The sequence below is a fragment of the Rhinolophus sinicus genome, linkage group LG05 (genome assembly GCF_036562045.2).
Source record: "Rhinolophus sinicus isolate RSC01 linkage group LG05, ASM3656204v1, whole genome shotgun sequence".
Classification (NCBI taxonomy): domain Eukaryota; kingdom Metazoa; phylum Chordata; class Mammalia; order Chiroptera; family Rhinolophidae; genus Rhinolophus; species Rhinolophus sinicus.
Genome location: NC_133755.1, coordinates 89,120,428 through 89,138,532, shown reverse-complemented (window position 1 = coordinate 89,138,532; position 18,105 = coordinate 89,120,428). Strand labels below are relative to the sequence as shown.

Sequence of the window (18,105 nt, the reverse complement as noted above, 5' to 3'; positions counted from 1 at the left end):
GCCTCAGTTTCCCCAGCCGTGGGAAAAATAGCAGCTGACCTTCTTTCTGCCTGCCTCCTGGTTGCTGGGACAGGAAAGCAGGAGCCAGAGTGCAAATGAAGGGCCATTTGAGGGACTGTTTATCTGCTCCTGGAAAGGAGCCAATGCTGCTTACAGGGGACAAGGCCTGTTACAGCTGCAGTGTTACTTTACCTGAATGCAGCTCTGTGAGGTGCCGCCCCATGGGAACCCAGGTCTCCCAGTTCTGGGTCCCATGGAAGGGATGCAGGGGTGGGGCAGGGGACATCTCCTCAGGTGAGCACTAACTCCAGGGAGAGCCAGCAGGGCTTCTGGGGGCTGACAGCTGGGTGACTCATAGTCAGAGGTGGGCCAGGGCAGGCAGGAGCCCATCTAGGGTCCTGAGGTAGAGGGGATACCCAGTGCTCACCTCCATTGCCAGTCAGGCTCCCCTGCTGGAAAGTAGGTGGGAGGGGGCTCCCACTCCTCAGGCCTAGCTGCCCTTGGAGGGTCTGGCTTCTGGCTCTGATCCCTCCTGGGGCTCTGTTTATGGCTGTAATTGCATCATTAGCTGGAGTTTATAGAGTTACTTAGCACCTGCCCCTACAGGGAGTGGCTCAGCCACCCCCTGGATTCTGTATGTCTCTTCCTTTTCAAAGTCAACTTGGTCTCTGCCGGCAGCAGGGGTTTCCCCAACTACAGCTGGCGTGAAAGCCAGGTTGGGCCTTTGTCCTCAGGATGGAGGGCAGTCAGCACTTGGGGCCCAGCTTGGGGCTGCCCTGGAGATGACCGTGGAAATTGAGGTGGCCTCCTCTGATACAGAGGGAGGGAGCTCAGGATTTCCAGAGCCATCAGAAGTGTCCACGACCCAGGATGCAGCTAGTGTAGGTATATGTAGGTAATGTGTGTGTCCTCATCTGAAAAAGGGGAAATAAAAATGCACATACCTCAGAGGATGTCGTGAGGACTGAGAAGGCAGCAGTGCCGGGTTCATGGTGAGTCCATGGTGTTGCTCTGGTGTCAGTGTGTGGGGGGGTGTATTTTATGGGAGTTTGTGTGTGTAGTTAGGAGATTATAGGTGTCTAGTTAGTGTGTGTATAGATGAATTGTGTATATGTGTGTCTCTGAGAGTATAACAATAACTCAGTATTATATTAATAGAATGTTCATCTATTCTCTATGCTATAGTAGAACAATGTTATAATAAAACTTAGTTATAAACAATAGTTGCCAACATTTACTGTCTGTTTACTCTTTAGAATGAGGTAGGAATTATTATTTTCATCATACTGATTCAGAGAAGTTAAGCGAGTTGTTTGAAGTCACACAGCCTGAAAGGGGTAGGGACTCTAACCCAGGCCCAAATGACTCCAAAACCCATGTTCTCAGTCCCTAAAGACCACTTCCGAGTTTCCCAGGAGTTCTGTCTTACAAGGTGGGGGTGCAGTTGTCTGGGAACCTTCTTTTCCGCATCCCGGTCTGCTGTGAGCAGGGGTGAGAACATGCTGAGGCCTCTGCCCCGGGACTGCATGTATCTCCCGGCTGCCCCCCTGAGCTGCTGTCACAGGTGATCAAAGGACCCTTGCTGAGGGCTCTCTTGACTGGCCTGGGGAGGAGATAGGTTCAGACCAGACTTCCTGGGTCTCCTTGGAAACCACAAAGGTTAACTTAGGGTGAAGCCCTGAGTAGTCACTTGTTTAACCGTATGTTGGTGTGTATAACATGCTCCCATGTATAACGCGCACCTACGTCTTAGGCCCAAACTATCAGGGGGAAAAAAAATCTTTCATTTCAACTTTTTAATTCAAATTTCTATTTGTTTACATTTAGGTACTTGTTTTCTGTAGTATAAAGGAATTTTAGTGTTTAGTTTTTGACATATTACGGTAAGAGAAATTTTATGTAACAAATAATCACAAAACACAAGAACTGGTACAAGGTACAAGAAATTTTATGTACTGGTAACAACTTTATGACGTTTACGCATCCTAGAAGGCCAAGAATTTCATTATTGCAAGTTCATAAGTTCAACAAAACCGATGCTCCCATTCCAGGGTATTATTTTGCATTCGGATATCACTATTGGTTTCTAGAGTTACACTTTTAACTCATAAGCATAAATAAAAGGATCAAAAACATTTATACAGATAGGAATTAGTACTACCCACGTATAATGCGCACCCTTATTTTCCCCTCACAAATCTGGGCAAAAAAGTGCGCGTTATACTCGTACATGGTTAAATCAGATGTGGAGAAAAGGCTTTGAGAACTATTGGGGGAAACTGAGATGGCAGCGAAAGCCATGAGAAGAACACAGGACTTCCCATGTCGCCTCTGAGAGGCTATGTAGCTGGGGCAGGTCCAAGCTCCTCTCAGCCTCAGTTTCCATCTGTGAACCTAGATCATCTGTGGGATCCCCTCCAATGCAAACCTCCTACAGATCTCTGGCAAAGGCACCAGAAAGGAGAGGCTTCGGAAAGGAAGGGAAGTGGGGTGTGGGGGGAGACGGGGGACTGCTGAAGTCTACTCCGTAGAGCTTTCGCTAAAGACTGCCCCTGCTGGAGCATCCAGCCAGTTTCTCTTGGGACATAGCCACAGCCCCCATGTAATGGGCCCTGGGCTACGTGTAACCTAGCAGGGGGGGTATTGAAAGCATGGACTCCAGGGCAAGGCGTCCTGGCCTGGAATCCCAGCTCTGCCACTTACTAGCTGTGTGGGCAAGCTGCTTCACCTCATTGCCCCTCTGTTTCCACATCTAAAAAGCCCGGCTTCCAGTAGCACCTACGTAGTGATTTATGCTATAGTGAGGGCTAAGTGTGTCAGTGCGTGCTGCACGTACGGGACTCAGAATTGTGCCATACTCAACAAGTGTTCATTATCATCATCAACTCTCATAACTCATTTACTTCTTTATTCCTCATTTCCAGTGAGGAAATAGAGGCTTAGAGAAGAAATAAAGACCTATGGGCTGGAAACAGGCTCCCCCACACCCTGGGGCCCCTCGGTTAACATCTGCAAATGCGATGCCTTACAAGGGGCTTTGCAGATTCCTTGGCCACGGTCCCCCCACTCCCTGTGATAACACACCCAGCCTAGTCTCCACGGTTAACAGAATAGCATAGAGGAGTTGGCAATGCCTGCAGCCTCTCCACCATCCCGGCCTTGCCTGTCCCTTGGGATTCCTTGGGTGGCATCTGGCCTGGTCACTTACTATCCACTCCTGACCCGTGGCTCTCCCCTGCGCTCCTGCTGCCTGCTCCTCCATTCTGCACAGATCCCCTTGGCTGCGATGTCACTGAAGGCAGAACAACCCTCCTAGTGATAGAGCAGGATCTGGGACTTAATATGCCCCCAGGAAATGCTTTGCTGTGGGGGGTGGGGGTGGGGCAGTGGGTGAGAACTGAGGGCCGCCCAGAGGGGCAGAAGCACAGGGCAGCCATCACCTGTTTTCTTTCCTGGCTCTTAAACATGGGCATAAGAAAGAGGAGAACTGAGGTCTGGTCGTCCCCTCCCCTGTCCAGCTTCCTTGGGCAAAGCCTCCTTGTTGGCGCTTCTCCACACAGAGGAGGTCCCAAAGTAAAATGTGGGGCCATGGGGATTATCCAGGAATCCCAACAAACTCGCCAGAAGCACACGGTCCATATTTCCCTCTCCCAGTCCTGTTCATGCTCGTCCCTTCTCCTGGCATCCCCTCGCCTCCTCCCCTCCTTATAACCCAATCCTTTGTCCATCAAGGCACACCTTCCCAGGAGACCCAGGGGGCTGTTCTGACTGCAGCTCTGGCTAGATATTATGACCGCCTGGGAGCTCTTTAAAAATACCATTGCCTCTGAGTCTTGGGGGAGGGGCCTAGGCATCAATATTAAAAAAAAAAAAAAATCCCTCACATGATTCTGATGCCCGGTGTCTAAGGACTTGGTTCTCACATTTGAGTGGGCATCGGGATCCCCTGGAGAAACTGTTAAAACGCAGCTTTCCGGGGCCTCACCCCCACGGCTTCTGATTCAGTGGGTCTGGAATCCTAGGTATCAGATTTACATTTCTGACCATTTCTCAGGGGATGCTAATGCTGGTCCCTAGACCGCACAGAACCCATAGTTTTGCAGCTACCCAAGTAAGAGCTTTCTGTCTCCTGGGTCTCCGATTGCTTCTCAGGCCTGTCTCCTTTTCAAAGCCAGGTCCCCAGGGGCAGGGACCACTCTGAGACCCTCTGTTGCTTCCCCAGGCCCCACTATGTCTAGTCAGCCCTTCCTTCCCCAGCCTGGCTCTCTGCCCCTGCCTCCTGTTACACTGACCACTGTCCAGCCTTGTGGTCTGGGCCCCACCTTCTGGGACAAATGCTCAGGAAAGATTTGCTGTTTGTTCAGAGTGGGATGAGGCGGACGAGGGTCAGCACTGGCCCTGAGAGTCATAGGTACGTGAAACAGGACTAAAGCTCCTGCAGAAGTGCCTGGAGCCAGAGTAGCATTATTGGAATAGGGGGAGGTGCCCAAAGTGGCCCCCCACCTTGTTGCAGTGAGGCTGTAAAAAGACCCATCATGTTATTTTACTTTCCCACCTTGTGGAGGGCAAGTAGTGGATCACCGTTTGAACTGTATTTCTTGTTAATAATAAAAATGCTAAAAAGCACAAAAAGCAGTGATTCCCTTCTCCTTTCAGAGTGGAGGTGGCGGTGGGGGTCACTGCTGGAGGTAGGGTGTCTCCATCACCTTCTAGGAGGTCCTGGGCCTTGAGGACAGGGTGACCCTGGGGCTCCACCCTGGGCGGTGGGGGTAGAGACTTCCTTAGAAGCTGGGGGAGCTGGGGCCGAGGCTGGTGGGAGGTGAGAAGAAGTGATGGCGACACTTTAGCCCTGCCAGGGGAGGCAGGATGAGCTTGGCTTTGGAGCCATCAGTCAACAGATGAATGGAATGCTTGAACGTCAGCACCCTGGGCATAGGGTTTGGGTCTGTTTTGTTGGCTGGAATATCCCCAGTACCTAGAAGAGAGGCTTGTACAGAGGGTGACAAAAAATGTATAAGAAAGACATTGTAAGAAAGGAAAACTGTACTAAAATTGTAATAATATATACCGATAATAAAAGATGAATACAAGTCACATTTGACGTCTGCAATTACAAGAGGTGCTCAAAGTTGTTACCATCAGCGTCCAGACAGGTCTGACGACAGCGAACCACTGCTTGAGCAACGTTAAACAAAGTGTCCACTTATATACGTTGTTTTGGCACCCCTGGTATATAGTAGATGCTCAGTCATCTTTGCAGAATGAGTGAGGGAGTGAGCGTGATTTGAGCTCCCCACCACGTGCCCGGAAATGAGGACACAACAGATGCTATACCGTGGTCTCTGCCCTGCGGTAGGCTGGGTATCAGCTTCGCCATCTCATACTCAGGGCTTGTACACAGCTCCACAAGGAGGAGCTCCCTGGCCCCGCCCCCCACTGATGCAGGCCCAGCCTTGCTCCTCGTGAGGCTCACAGTCTGTCCCTTCCCGCAGAGGGTTTGCCAACACCCCACCCGCCCTCCCCCCACCCTCCTGAATTCTACCAGTGGGTCTGTGGGGTGGGGCTCGGTTTGTTTTCTCCTGTTTGCCAAGGGAAGTCACAGCCTGTCCTCTGCCTTGTTTATAATTGGTTCTCTGGGACAGCACCTGCCTCAGTCCCCCGCGGTCCCTGAGGGGTGCCGAGTGACACACTATACTGTCCACCCCCTGCCGCCTCTCGTCCCCTCCTGGCTCTAGCCAGGTGCTCTCTCAGCTGCCCAGCCAGTGCGACGCTGGCTGGCTTTGCTGTGGGTGGATTGGGACTGTGGGGCCAGCTGGTGTTGCCCCCACGTTATCCAAAGGGAGTGTGGAGGCGCCACGCCAGCACCCCATGGATGAACTGAGCACCTCCTGGGTGCCTAGCACAGAGCCAGCCCAGCAGGGGGATGGGAAGAAGGACACCACTGCCCCTCAAAGCTGACAGCCTCGCAGGGAATTTCAGTAACCACCGAGAACAGAGAAAGGCGGAGTGATGTAAGATAGGACGGAAAAGCGTCCTAAATGAACGTAAACGCGTCCACGCCGGACCCGTCACTCTGAAGCGCATTCTTTCTTGGTTTGGAGAGTTTTTACAAAAGGGGTCCGGCCAGCACAGCGACTTTGGCTCAGCCCTTCCTACCCTCTTGGGCCCCCCAGCTCTACCGCCTCCTGGGGGTCACGTCTGCAGGCCTGGGGCAGATCTTTCCGTGAGGACTAGAGACTGCTGAGTGTGAGAGGAGGCCACAGGGAGGCCACCTGAGCCACCTAGCTGCCACTTGGAAGCCCGGGGCCGTGGAGGGTGTGGTGCTAAATTGGGCCCAACAGCTAAGAACTCTTTGGAGCTGCCTGTTGCTGAGCCCCAAGGCTTGGGCCTGGACCCTGGGGCCGTGTGAATCTGCTGTGCCCCCACCTCCTCTTTCTTCCCCCTCCCTCACCCCCACCAATCCCTCTGACCCTCCTTTTACTTCCACTGCATCTGGAACATGGATGCGTGTATGTCTTGCTCTCTCTCCCCTGCTCTCTGTCCCCCGCTTTCCGTATTTTCTTTTTTCTGCCTCTCTCCTTTTGGTGTGTTCAGAGGGTACCTGCCCACATGAGCCTCTGAGGGGTCCAGAGGTATGGCCCAGGGCAGGGTGGGGTGGGTGGGAGGGTGCCCAGCCTGAGGCAGCTCCCTGCCCGTGGGCAGCTCAGGGCGCCTTGGGGAGGGTCGGAGATGTGAGGGGCTGTGGTCCCCAGCTCCTGTGGGCTGAGGGGCAGCCAGTAGCCTGGGCCAGCTGGGGGACCCCCTCCACAGACTGCCCCAAGTATCATTGGATACTCCAGACCTGTGACTAACCATAGGTTTTCACCAGTTTGTTTGACCTAATTATAGTTTTGGCTTAATTTTCAAAGCCTGGTGTGAGAAGAAAATATTAGAGCTTCTATTTATTTCGATCTCATCCTTTTCTACCCCCTTTTATTGTGAAATATTGCGTAATGGCTGAAAAGAGCATAATTGCTGAAAAGAGTAAACATGTATACTGTAATAAATAATTATGGAAGTGAGAGCCCAGATAAGCACAACCCAATGAAGAAACAGACTGTCCCCTGCATTCCACAGTGAGCTCGTGTGCCCCCTCGCCCAGAGGTAACTGCTATCCTCACCTTCCTAATAATCATTTCCCCGTGTTTCTTTATCACGCAACCACCCATGTATGTAGCCTTTAGGAGCAGGTTGCCTGATTTTGAACTTAATACAGCTGGAACGCCACTGAACGTGTTCTTATGGCATGTGTTTTCTACTCAACAGTCCACTTGTGAGATTCATCTATGTTGTTGTGTGTAGCTATGGTGTGTCCATGTTCATTGCTGTGTGGTATTCCACCGTGTGAACTCGTCGTTCTGTTTGCATCCATCCCACTGCTTGTGAACATTTGCGTTGCTTTCCTTTATTTGGCGACTACTATGAACAATACCAAAAGGACATCTTTGTACGTGCTTCCTACTGCATGGGCGCATGCCTCTCTCCAGAGTGTATATTACCCAGAGTGAAATTGCTAGAGCACAGGGTATGCAAGGCATATTTCAACTTTAGGAAATACTGTGCTAAGTGATTGTACATGGCACCTGAATTCCTGTTGTTCCACATCCTCTCCAGCACTTGGTATGGGCAGACTGTTTAATTTCTGTCGTGCTGGTGAGTGTGTAACAGTACCTTATCATGGGTGTAATTTAGCTTTCCCTTCCTGTGTATAGAACGATTTTTGTACATGCTTGCTGACATGCATGATATATCCGTGCATTGGTATTTATAAGCAATGTATAAGAAAAGGAGCGTGCACTGGGGGTGCGCAAACATTTTTACTCAGAGGAGCGTGTGATCAAAATAGTTGAAAGACTGTTGTAATAGTGAGTGCCAGGGAAGGGGCTGGTTTCTAGCTTGGGGTGGGAGGGTGGTCTTCGGAGGAGACCCCCAAGTGGCAGTGCCCACCAGTGGGGCCATCTCTGCCCAGAGGTACTGAGCCCACCGAGTACTCACTAGCGCCTCCCGCCCTCCCGCCGGGTACATCTGGTACAGGAGGAGGGAGGCTGTAGGGCTAGTGCCCCCAGCAGATACCCTTCAACTTCAAATTGGCAGGCGCTCACTGCTCAGGGGCTTCCAGGGCAGTCGTTCTCGACCAGGGGCGATTTTGTGTCCCAGGAGACATTTAGCAGTCTGATGATATTTTTGGTTGTCGCAACTCAGGGAATGCTACTGGCATCTAGGGGGTGGAAGCCGGAGATGCTGCTACATACCCTACCATGCTCGGGACAAGCCTCCATGACAAAGAAGTGTGTTGTGCCAGGTGTCAGTTTTGTAGAGGCTGAGAAACTGCTCTAGGAAAAGAGCCAGGAAACAGATTTGCCATGAACTCGATGCATGGCCTAAATGCTTTGAGCTTTGGTCTCTTCATTTGGAAATGAGAGTGGCAAGGGTGGCTGTCCCTTCCCTTTCGTGGGGCTGTTGCCAGACTGGGGAGAGGGTGGCTGTGTCGGTATTTTGGGAGCATCCCAGGGAAGGGGCCTGCAGTCTGTTCCAGGGGTGGGAGGGCTTTCTCTGTGCTCCCTGTCCACTGAGCTGGAGGCATCAGGTGATAGACGGGCCATGAGCCTCAGCCCTGGTTCCTGCTAGCTAGGCCTCAAAGAGCTGTGGGGGAACTGCCCTGAGGGCCCCAGCCTTTTGATGAGGGCTGCAGAAATAATAAGGGCTCTCCGGGGAGCCCTGGGGCCCAGGCAAAACCATTTCTGACTTTGTCCTTAGCTGGGTGGGAGTCCAAGGTTGTAGGGGTGATAAGAGGTACTTATCATACTCCTTATCTGAGGCCCCGTTGCAAGTCTGGGCAGTGAGGGGTGGGAGCCAGAGGTCAGGTTTGAGGGCTCTGCATACCCACGCCGGCTCCTGCTCTCCCTCTGTGTCCTTACAGTGTCAGGGTCAATGCTCCCTGGGTCTCCAGCCTCCCCGTCTGGACACACCTCACCTCAGCGTCACCGCCTGCCTCCTCCAGGAGCCACGGCCTGCGCAGTCTTCCCTCTACTAGCTGTCCCTTCCAGAAACGTACTCTCGCGGAAGTGCCTAGTAAACTCATCCATCCTGAGATGTAGATGACTGACAACAGCTGAATGATTGGCAGCCTTTCTTGTCAAGAGGTATTTACCTATCAAAGACAGGAATCCCTTAGCTACCAGAAAGAAGCATGAGTGAGATGTCAAGTGTCTTTGACAGGCTGTTAGAGAAGAATTCTGGGGGCTGAGAAACCTTTGAAATCGCATGTGTAGCAAGAGCGTTTTCTCACAAGCGAAAATTGTGTGGTGGCTCAGTCTTCCCTGAGCTTCCGAGGACTGTGCTTGGAATCGGGGTCCATTCCAAGGTGGGCGACAGTAAGATTATGACCTGGGTGTCTGGAGACCCCGGGAAGGCCCAGGGCTGAAGTGACAGGTATGTGGCCAGTCAGGAAGGTGGTGAACTGTGCGGCTTCTGGCTAAGAGGGGACATATCCCCAGGAGGGGCTGGGAGGATGGGTGGCTTAGGCTGAGGCCTTCACTGGACCTAGTAGGAGTCCTGCAAATTCCTGCCTCTCTGTGCCTCTCCTTCTTGGTGCAGTGGCCAGTGTGGCCTGCGGCATGCGACACCAGGCTGTGTGGGAAGTGGGTGACTGTCGGAGGCTCAGTCTGGGAGGAGGCAGGGACACTGTAGGTGGCCTGTCCTGGGTTGGTGAGATTGGAGCTGGGAGTCCGTCTGTGTTGGGTAGACTTGTGGGTGAGAGAGGCCTTCGGGGCGTGTGGTTCCCTCTACGCTGTGAGCAATCCTTGGCCACATTTGCAGCTCCCAGGGGATTGTGCAACTTCCTCTCAGGCTGAGGTGCAGGGGGCTGGGTGAGAAACAGTGCTGGGGAAAATGAGGAAACTGGGGCTGGCGCTGAGGCAGGGGCATGGCTCTGGGCTCCGGCCCCCCGACGAGTTGAGTGTTCCCGGGGGTCTCTTTCCAGGAGGCCACCCTCTCCCAGGTATGAGGGTGTATATTGCGTGTTTGTGTGTGTGTGAGTGTGTGTGTGGAGTGAGTATGAGTATCTGTGTGTGTGAGTGTGTCTTTGGGGAGGTGGGTGAGCGGGGATGAGGCTCACAGGCTATACTGGCATGGGGATATCTTTTGAGCAGGGTCAGGGCTTGGGAAGCAGGTGGCCCAGGGGAGGGGCCGTGCCGGGTCAGGGGAGAGAAGACAGGCCTCCCTCTGGGCTGGGGATGGTGGAAGATGTGTGACAGCAGGAGGCAGAGTTGCTGGCAGCCAGCCCCACCTCTGAGGAGCCGTGTAACCCTGGGCAGTTTAAGCACTCACTGCCTCTGCTCCTCACGTCTCAGGCTTGTTTGGGGGCTCTGGTGAGAAGGTAATGGGCATGATGTGCTCTGGGCGACGCTGGCCAGGCCATAGTAAGCACCCGCTTACATCAGGGCTTGGGAGCAGTGCCTGGGAGCGCCTGGCCGGTGTGTGCGGTGCCAGCTGCCTGGGGTCAAGTCCTGGCCCTGCCACTTTGCACCATGGGATCCTGGTATGTTAATGAGCCTCAGTTTCCTCTTCTGTAAGACAGAGATGACAATTATAGCCCCCACCACGTGGGTTCATTGTGAGGATTAAAAGACTGAATTCCTGCTCTGAATTCAGCGCCTGGAACCTGTGAGTGAGCGCTCTGCACAGGTTCACATTTTACTGGTATGTGAGCGTGTTTGTGTGCAAACACCAAAAAACCTGCCTGGGGTTCACGGCGATTGTTTGTTAGAATTGGGGATAATAATGGGAGCTCACGTTTCCCGGGTCGTACCCCCTGTCAGGCACTGTGCCAAATGCCCCTCCCTCACAGTCACTCTACGAAGTGGGTGCTGTTATCACCCCCATTTCCCAGAGAAGGACATGGAGGCACAGAGGCGTTGAGTCACTTGCCCAGGGCAGTGATATCGGCGAGGGGGGAACGCAGAATGGTCCCCTGAGCGCTGACAGGGACCCCGGTCCTCAGGACCTTATTCCAGCCCCATGTCTGGGTTCAGCTGAAGGTGGGTGCGAAGGAGGGAGCAGGCTCTGCTGGGAGGGGTGTGAGGTTGACCGTAGAGCCTGTGGGCTCTGGCCCGTCTCCAATTAAGTGGCCAACTAATATAAAGACTGAAGTTGCTACAGGGAATGGCTCTTTAGTAGTTGGAGTTAGAGCAGACTTCTCTGGGGTGGTCTTCCCGCCAGTGTGTGGATGTAAGAGACGTTGAAGACCAGCTGGTGGGCAGAACGGGGCAAGGGTGGTGAGTGTGGTTCCAGCTTCAGCCAGACCTGGCTTTGAGCTCTGCCTGAGCCGTCTACGGAGTGACCTTGGGCTTCAGTTTCCTCACATGTAAAACGGGGGTTGTTGTAGTCCCTGCCTCCTTGGGTGAGGATGAGATGAAATGAGACATCAAGTAAGATGCTTAGCACAGGCCTGGCCGGGAGCAAGTGTCCCATACATGGGCGTCTTTATCACACACGTGTTGTAGAGGGGGTCAGGTGCCAGGTGGGGAGTTTGGGCCACACAGATATCCATGGAGGATCGTTATTTGAACTATGGATCAGGGCCACTAATTGGACCCTAATCTGGCCATGAAATCAGCTTAGTCGGTCTCAATGAACATTTTGTTAAATGAAAAAGAATATAAAACATCCAAGTGTATCGCTCAGTACTGGTAAGGTTGTTTTGTGCAGCCTTTTTTGTTTCATGTTCACGTTCATGTGTATGCATGCTGTGTGTGTGTGTGTGTGTGTGTGGTGGGTCAAATAAAAAGTATTTTTCTGTGAGTCATGATCAAAACATTTGGGGCCACTGCCTGAGAGACGATCTCCCTCCTATACAATGTGTATGAAGCACCTACTGAGTGCAAAACCCAGCATCACATTCCAGGGGCCAGACTGGGGAGTTTGGGCCCAGTTCTTAGCAGGGTATGTGTGGGTGAGTGGGCTTCGTGAGCGTCAGCAGAGACAGAGGGTGAGGTGGACAGGAAAGGCTTTCTGAGTGATGACATGTGTTAGATGGGGACAGTGAGAGGAGACAATGCCTGTGCTGAATGGTTGGCTCGGGGTCTAGAGCTAAAGAGCCACCTTGGGAGGTGGGGCTCCTTGTTAGCGGAGGGCTGCAGGGCCCGGCCTGACCAGAGGTGCCCCTACTAGTTAGAGAGAGGAGGGGGTGGGGGCCATCTCAGGGCACTGGGTAAGGGTTGTGCCCATCTCTGGCTGGGGTAGGGTAGGAAAGAGGAGAACTCAGGGTTACTGATTCTCCCCCACCCCCAAGACTTGCAGGATCCCCAGTGACTGAGTGAGACCCAGGGCCCACAGCTCAACTATTTCTTCCCTTCCCTTGGCCCCTGGGAGCCTCTTGAACATTCTCCTCCCCTCTGCTGCCCCAGCTTGTTGTGGTGGGTCTGGCCTGGGACCTGGCTCAGCCCTGAGCCCTGCTCCAGAAGACAGAAGCCTTTCTATTACTTTGATCCCTAGTCTAGGGCAAACCAGGGCCTCAGTTTCTTCATCTGTAAAATGGGCTTACTAACCCCTGCAGATAGCCATATGGGTGGTGATACTCATCTTATGACCTAATGTGTATGAACTGGCTGTAGGAAGTGTGGAGAGCTCTGGGTGGGTTGTTATTGTTGTCTCTAAGCCTGGAAGGACTGGGGCAGGTCATGAGGACATCAGCTGCCTGGCTGGAGAGCCCCCTGCCTCCCCACCCCATGACCTGGGGCCTTGGGGCAAGGATGAGGAGAGGCCTGTGACCCATGCTGAGCTGGGGGTATCCCCTGCTCTGCGGGGAAGTAGCCTGTTAGGGACGTCAGAGGATGAGACCCAGGTTTGGCCTAGGTGTGGGAACCCCAACTTCCAGAATCCCCACCTACATGGGGCACCTTAAGGGCTCCAGCCTGGGGGTGGGTCCGTGTTGCCACGTGGAGGGGGCAATGCCCTGGGACTGACCCCAGGAAGCTGTGGGTGGCTTCCAGCCGGCTGAGCCCAGAGCCCAGAGCCCAGAGGCTCAGGCGTGAGCTCCCACAGTAGAACGGGGTGTTTAATGCTAGGTCACATATACTGAACACCTCCCATGTGCCAGGCATTGTGCTAAGTACCTTTGTATGTTGGCAGATTTCATCTTCACCATAACCTAATACATAGGATCGTCTTTTTAAATTAAGTTTATTGTACACCTGGGTGACAATTGTTAGTAAAGTTACATAGATTTCAGGTGTACAATTCTGTAATACGTCATCTATAAATAACATTGTGTGTCACCACCCAGAGTCAGTTCTCCTTCCATCACCATATATTTGATCCCTTTACCCTCTTCTACCACCCCCACCCCTCTTACTCTCTGAGGATCATTTTTATTATCCTGTTTTACTGTGAGGAAACGGAGGCCCAGAATGGTTAAGTCTCTCACCCAAGGTTACCTAGCTAGTGAAGCGGGGCTGAGGGCATGAGTTCTGCTTTCAAGATGCCAGGGTTGAGATCAGGGCTGTACCACTTACAAGCCATGTGACCTTGGATAAGTGACTGAATCTCTGTCACCATTAGTTTCTTGCTCTGTGAAATGGAGTAACAACAGTGCCTTCCTCCAAGAGTTGTCTGGAGAATTCCGTGAGATAAGAGAGGTAAAGTGCTTAGTGCATAATAAGGGTACAGTAAGTGGGATCGCTTCACCAGCTCTCCTACCTGCAGTGCGACCCTGGGCTCCCTGGGTCCCAGTCTCCTCAGTTGTGTGACACAGGGTATGGGCACTTTCCTTGGCCCTCTCAACAGGACCGCTGAGAATCGGATGAGAGTAAAACCCTGGGTGGGTCCTAAGGGAGGCCTTTATAGAGCAGAAGTGCTAGACTCCACAAAGCCCCAAAGCTGCCAGGCATTTTTCAGGGCTTGTAGCGAACCGCAAGATCCTGACGTACCTTGTCTGGGCCTGCTTCAAGCTTTCAGGTTTCCTGCTGGCCCCCGCAGGCATTTCAGTTAGTGACCCTAAATTTACTCCGGGATTTCCCAAGATGTGTTCTGTGGAAGGGTTTGGTGGTCAAGTAGGGATGGCAGAGTATGAGTCAAAAAACAGAAAATGGGTTTCTTTGCTGCAGGACTTGTCAGGGCCTTTAACACACTCATATTCAGTGTGTACCCCCAATATGTGGTCATGTTATACTGCAGGATATCTCAAAGGCCTGGTGTTCAGAGCTCCATTTTTCAGATGGAGAAATCGACCTGGAGTGAAGCCTAGGAAACGATTTCCCCAGATGAAGCATTTAGCCTCTAGCAGAGCTAGGACTAGACCTCAGGGCTCCTGAATCCACGGCCAGTGCTCTGCTCAGGACACCCCCTCCTTTCCCTGCTTCCTCTGTTCTTCTCAGAGAAATGTTGTGTGGGGTGTTGCCGCCTTCCTGAAGTCTCCTCACCCTTTTCTGGCCCCCTCCCCCTGGCTCCCAGCAGCATTAGAGGGTGCCCCACTCTCTCTGGGCATTGTTGGAAGATGGGACTGTGCCCAGCATATGAGCTCCTGGAGACACTTTCCTGGCTGGTAGATGGCAATAAAGCTTCATCCCAGCTGCAGGGCCCCTAGCAAATTAATTCCGTTTTCTGAGGCTCCGTCTTGTCAGCTGTGTAATGAAACTCATCATTGCGTCTGTCATCTGCAGTTATTGACAGGCTCAGCTCGACACCACATGTGAATGTGCTCTATTAATTTTCAATTTATGTACAGACGTGCACAAGTCTAAAAATTCTTGTCATCTCTGGGGGCGATGAGGGAAGAACAAGGAGGCAAGAGGGAGACCCCTGGCCGTGGGAGCTGGCATGGTTTGGACTCCTAAGTTCCCATGTGCCCCACCTTTGATGTCTGCCCTGTAGAATGTTGCTATCCATCTCTGGGCTCAGTTCCCCTGATCACCTATGAAGTGGGCCAGTGTGACTGTTTCTAGGCACCCATTTCACAGGTGAGACGTGGGTGGGGAGTGCTGGGACAGGATTGCCCAGTTTCCCACAGGGAGTGGGTGTTAGAGGTGGGAAGGAAACCCAGGGTCTCGGTGCCGCTGTCCAGCTCTGCCTGGAGCAGGGCGGTCTCTCCAGCTTCTGCCCCTTTCGTCTCCGGCTCTTTCACATAGGGGGCTGGCCACCTGGGAGTGCATATGGGCATGCCCACCACTCTGTCGCGTGGCAGTTGGGTATAACTGCCCCAGGCCCTCTGCTGTCTGTCGGGGGCTCCAGGTGAAAGGCCACGGGGTGGGCGTGGGGTGGGAGGTGGGAGGAGGTGGTGCCTCCCTGGCAGAGTCCTCTCTAGGAGGGCTGTTTGCCGGGTTTATTCTTAGCACTGACTCATTATAGAATCTATTTTTAGCCCTGTTTCTAAGTGTTGCCAACATCTGGTGCAGCCAGTACCGAAGGGGGTGGGGGTGGCAGGGGCGACCCTTTTGGGCTTTGCTGGGGACTGGAGCCTCTGGCAGGAGAGCAAGGACAGAGCCTTCTATTTCCTGCACCTGCCACCACTTGAAGCTGGGCATGCAGTAGGTGTCCTATTTATGCCTGTGCATCGATTGCTCTGCCAGGATCTCATCAGTCTTGCTCCAGCTCCTAGTGAGGGGTGGGGGAGGTGGGATAAATATTACTATCTCGCTGGAGAGCATTTGCTGGCGGGACCCATCAGGCAGGCTCTCCCACATGCAGCCTCCGGGGGTTCCAGTTGGCTTCTAACCTCTGCAGAGGGAACCTCAGAGGAGGGAGGCAAGCCCCAAGCTAGGACACTTGTTACCGCCATCACTGAAGGAGGAGCAGCAGATATTATAGGCCTGACTGCCTGAGGTTGAGCTCTGGCTTTGCTCCTTCCAAGCTGTGTGACCTTGGGCAAGTCATCAACCAATCTGTGCTTCAGTTCCTTCATCTGTGAGATGAGGATGGGCATGTAGCGCTGTGAGGATTAAGTAAGATAACATATGAAGTACCTAAATCGTGAGTGCTATATAACAGGGAGATAGTGGAATTGTTATTGTTTTTATTGTTATTACTAAGGAGAAGCTCTGGATATGCTGTGCTGTTGGAGTGAGTTGGGTAGGAAGCTTCTCAGCTTTCCTCTGAGTGAGGCACAGCTTGGGATGGGGCTCAGAGGGAATGGCGGTACCCAGCCGTCACGATGGTGGTGATTTCTACAGACTGCAGCAAGGGGTCGGGAGCACACAGGAGTTGGCATGTGGGCCTTGCCCTTCACAGGTTGGATGAGCCGCTTAATTTTTCTGTATATCCATTTCTTCACCTGCAAGATGCTAATAGGTAGGCCATAGAATTATTGTGGGAAAGAAAGCATTGGATGTTTGTGCAGCATTTTTCCCAGTGCTGGGCACATGGTAAGAGCTGAATCCATGAGACTTTTCTATTTTTTCTATTTTTTTTTTTTTTTGCTGTGTCCCTTTCCCGTGTGAGGAATGGCATGCCGTCACCTTGGGAATCTGGGAGGGGGGCTTGGCCTGGAGGTTGGGAGGGGGGCTGTGGGGTCTGCAGGCATTACTCACTTCCCCTGGGCTTCGGTAACAAGAAGAGGCCAGAGAAAGCTGTGGTTTTCATGCTCTTTCTCAGAACCCCAGGGGGGTGCTTTGGGAGCCCCCAGTTGCAGGCCAGGTGGTCTGGTTCTCTTTGCTCCCCACACAGCTGCTTCATTCTCAGGTTTTACATATCAAGGTTCTAGGTACATTTTGTCTGAAGATGGGGTTTTCATCCTGGGTGACCTCCCTCTGACTCGTCATTGACTTGGGAGGTGACCTGTGCAGGTGGGCTCTGGCATCCCTGGGCGCTGATGCCTGAAGGGTGCTGGGGCCCCGCCCGGGCTGTGGGGACACAGAGGGGGCTGCCAGGCTGCTCCTCAGGGGGCAGGTTTGAGTGCAGCTCCTGCCTTGCTGCCTGAGGGATGCGGGTGCCTTGAAAACAAAACTCAATCCCAGAAGCAAAACCTTCCAGGAAGGAGTGAGCGCTGGGATTGGGCAGAAAGGCCCTGCACAGCACTGGCAGGTGGTAGGTGCTTAGGGAGCATTTGAAATGAATGAGCCAAGTGGTACCAGGGCAGCACCCCAGAACAGCGGTCCCTCGCATATGGTGGCGGGCCTTCCCCTCTGCCTCCTCTTGCTTCTCACCCTTCACCCCGCTTCCCTGGCCCCTGCTTGGTTTGGAGCAGCCTTAAGCTACCCAGCCCTGGGGGCCAGGCTCAGCCTTGCTCAGAAACTTCAAGATACTTCCCCACCCTGAGCCTCCGTTGGTTCATCAGTAAAATGAAAGTGATTGGCTCAGCTTCAGAAGCCTCCTCCTGGCTTTTTACAGCTTCAGTTCTGAGGGCAAGTCACACACACACACACACACACACACACACACACACCCCACATGCTATGGCTCAGCTGGGGAAGTGGGGGCCTGTGGGTGTGAGGGGAAGGGTGGGCATCCAACTGTGTCCCCTGGGCTGGGGCCATCACTGTGACTTTCATGTGTGACCTTCTGGGAGTGTGGGCAGCAGCCGTAGGGGTGCACATTTGTGTCATTATGACTGGGTGTGAGGTTGTGTGTGAATCAGGCCAGTGAGGGAGTAAGGGCAGTTATCTGCCTCTGCCAGGCGCTTCCCAGGCTCTGAGGAGAATGGAAAGTGATTCATGCAAAGGAGCCCCAGCTCCACATTTTGGCCACAACCCAAGGTATAGGGTGGCCAGGCTTCCTCCCTTTTCCCCACCCACCAGAAGCCTGTGCTGCCCCTCCTCCCTTGCCTAAGACCCAGTTTCTCAGTCAGGGGTAAATGGGTTCCTGACACCCCTCTCAGGGATATTTCAGGGGGTGGCCCATGCCTGCAGCTATAATAGTCAGTGTGGTGACAGGAGGTCTTCAAGACCCCACATCCTGGCTCTAGGTAATCCCCTGCACCAGAGGAAGTAGCCCTGGCCGTCAGCACCCCATCACAGCCGAGTGCTTTTCCAGCTGGAGAAAACCTGCCAGGGAGGGGAGAGGACAGGCTTCACCTGCCCACCGTCTCCCTGCCGTCCTGGCTGCAGCCTGCTGGTGACTCATTCCCCTGGGGAG

The 18,105-nt window shown here is 53.2% G+C and overlaps 1 protein-coding gene across 3 annotated transcripts in view; it reads left to right on the top strand.

Annotated features, from left to right (window-relative positions):
- Nucleotides 1-18,105, top strand: part of TFEB (transcription factor EB) — a 46,326-nt gene that overhangs the window by 2,121 nt on the left and 26,100 nt on the right. Inside the window, exon 1 of one of the 3 annotated variants that reach the window (XM_074332906.1) lies at nucleotides 8,991-9,182. The exons of 1 other annotated variant lie outside the window; for it this stretch is intronic. The gene's annotated coding sequence lies outside the window, so the exon portion shown is untranslated. Of the gene's footprint in view, nucleotides 1-8,990; nucleotides 9,183-9,898; nucleotides 10,040-18,105 lie in introns of those variants that run through there. One more of the 3 variants, XM_074332905.1, reaches the window with a different exon arrangement.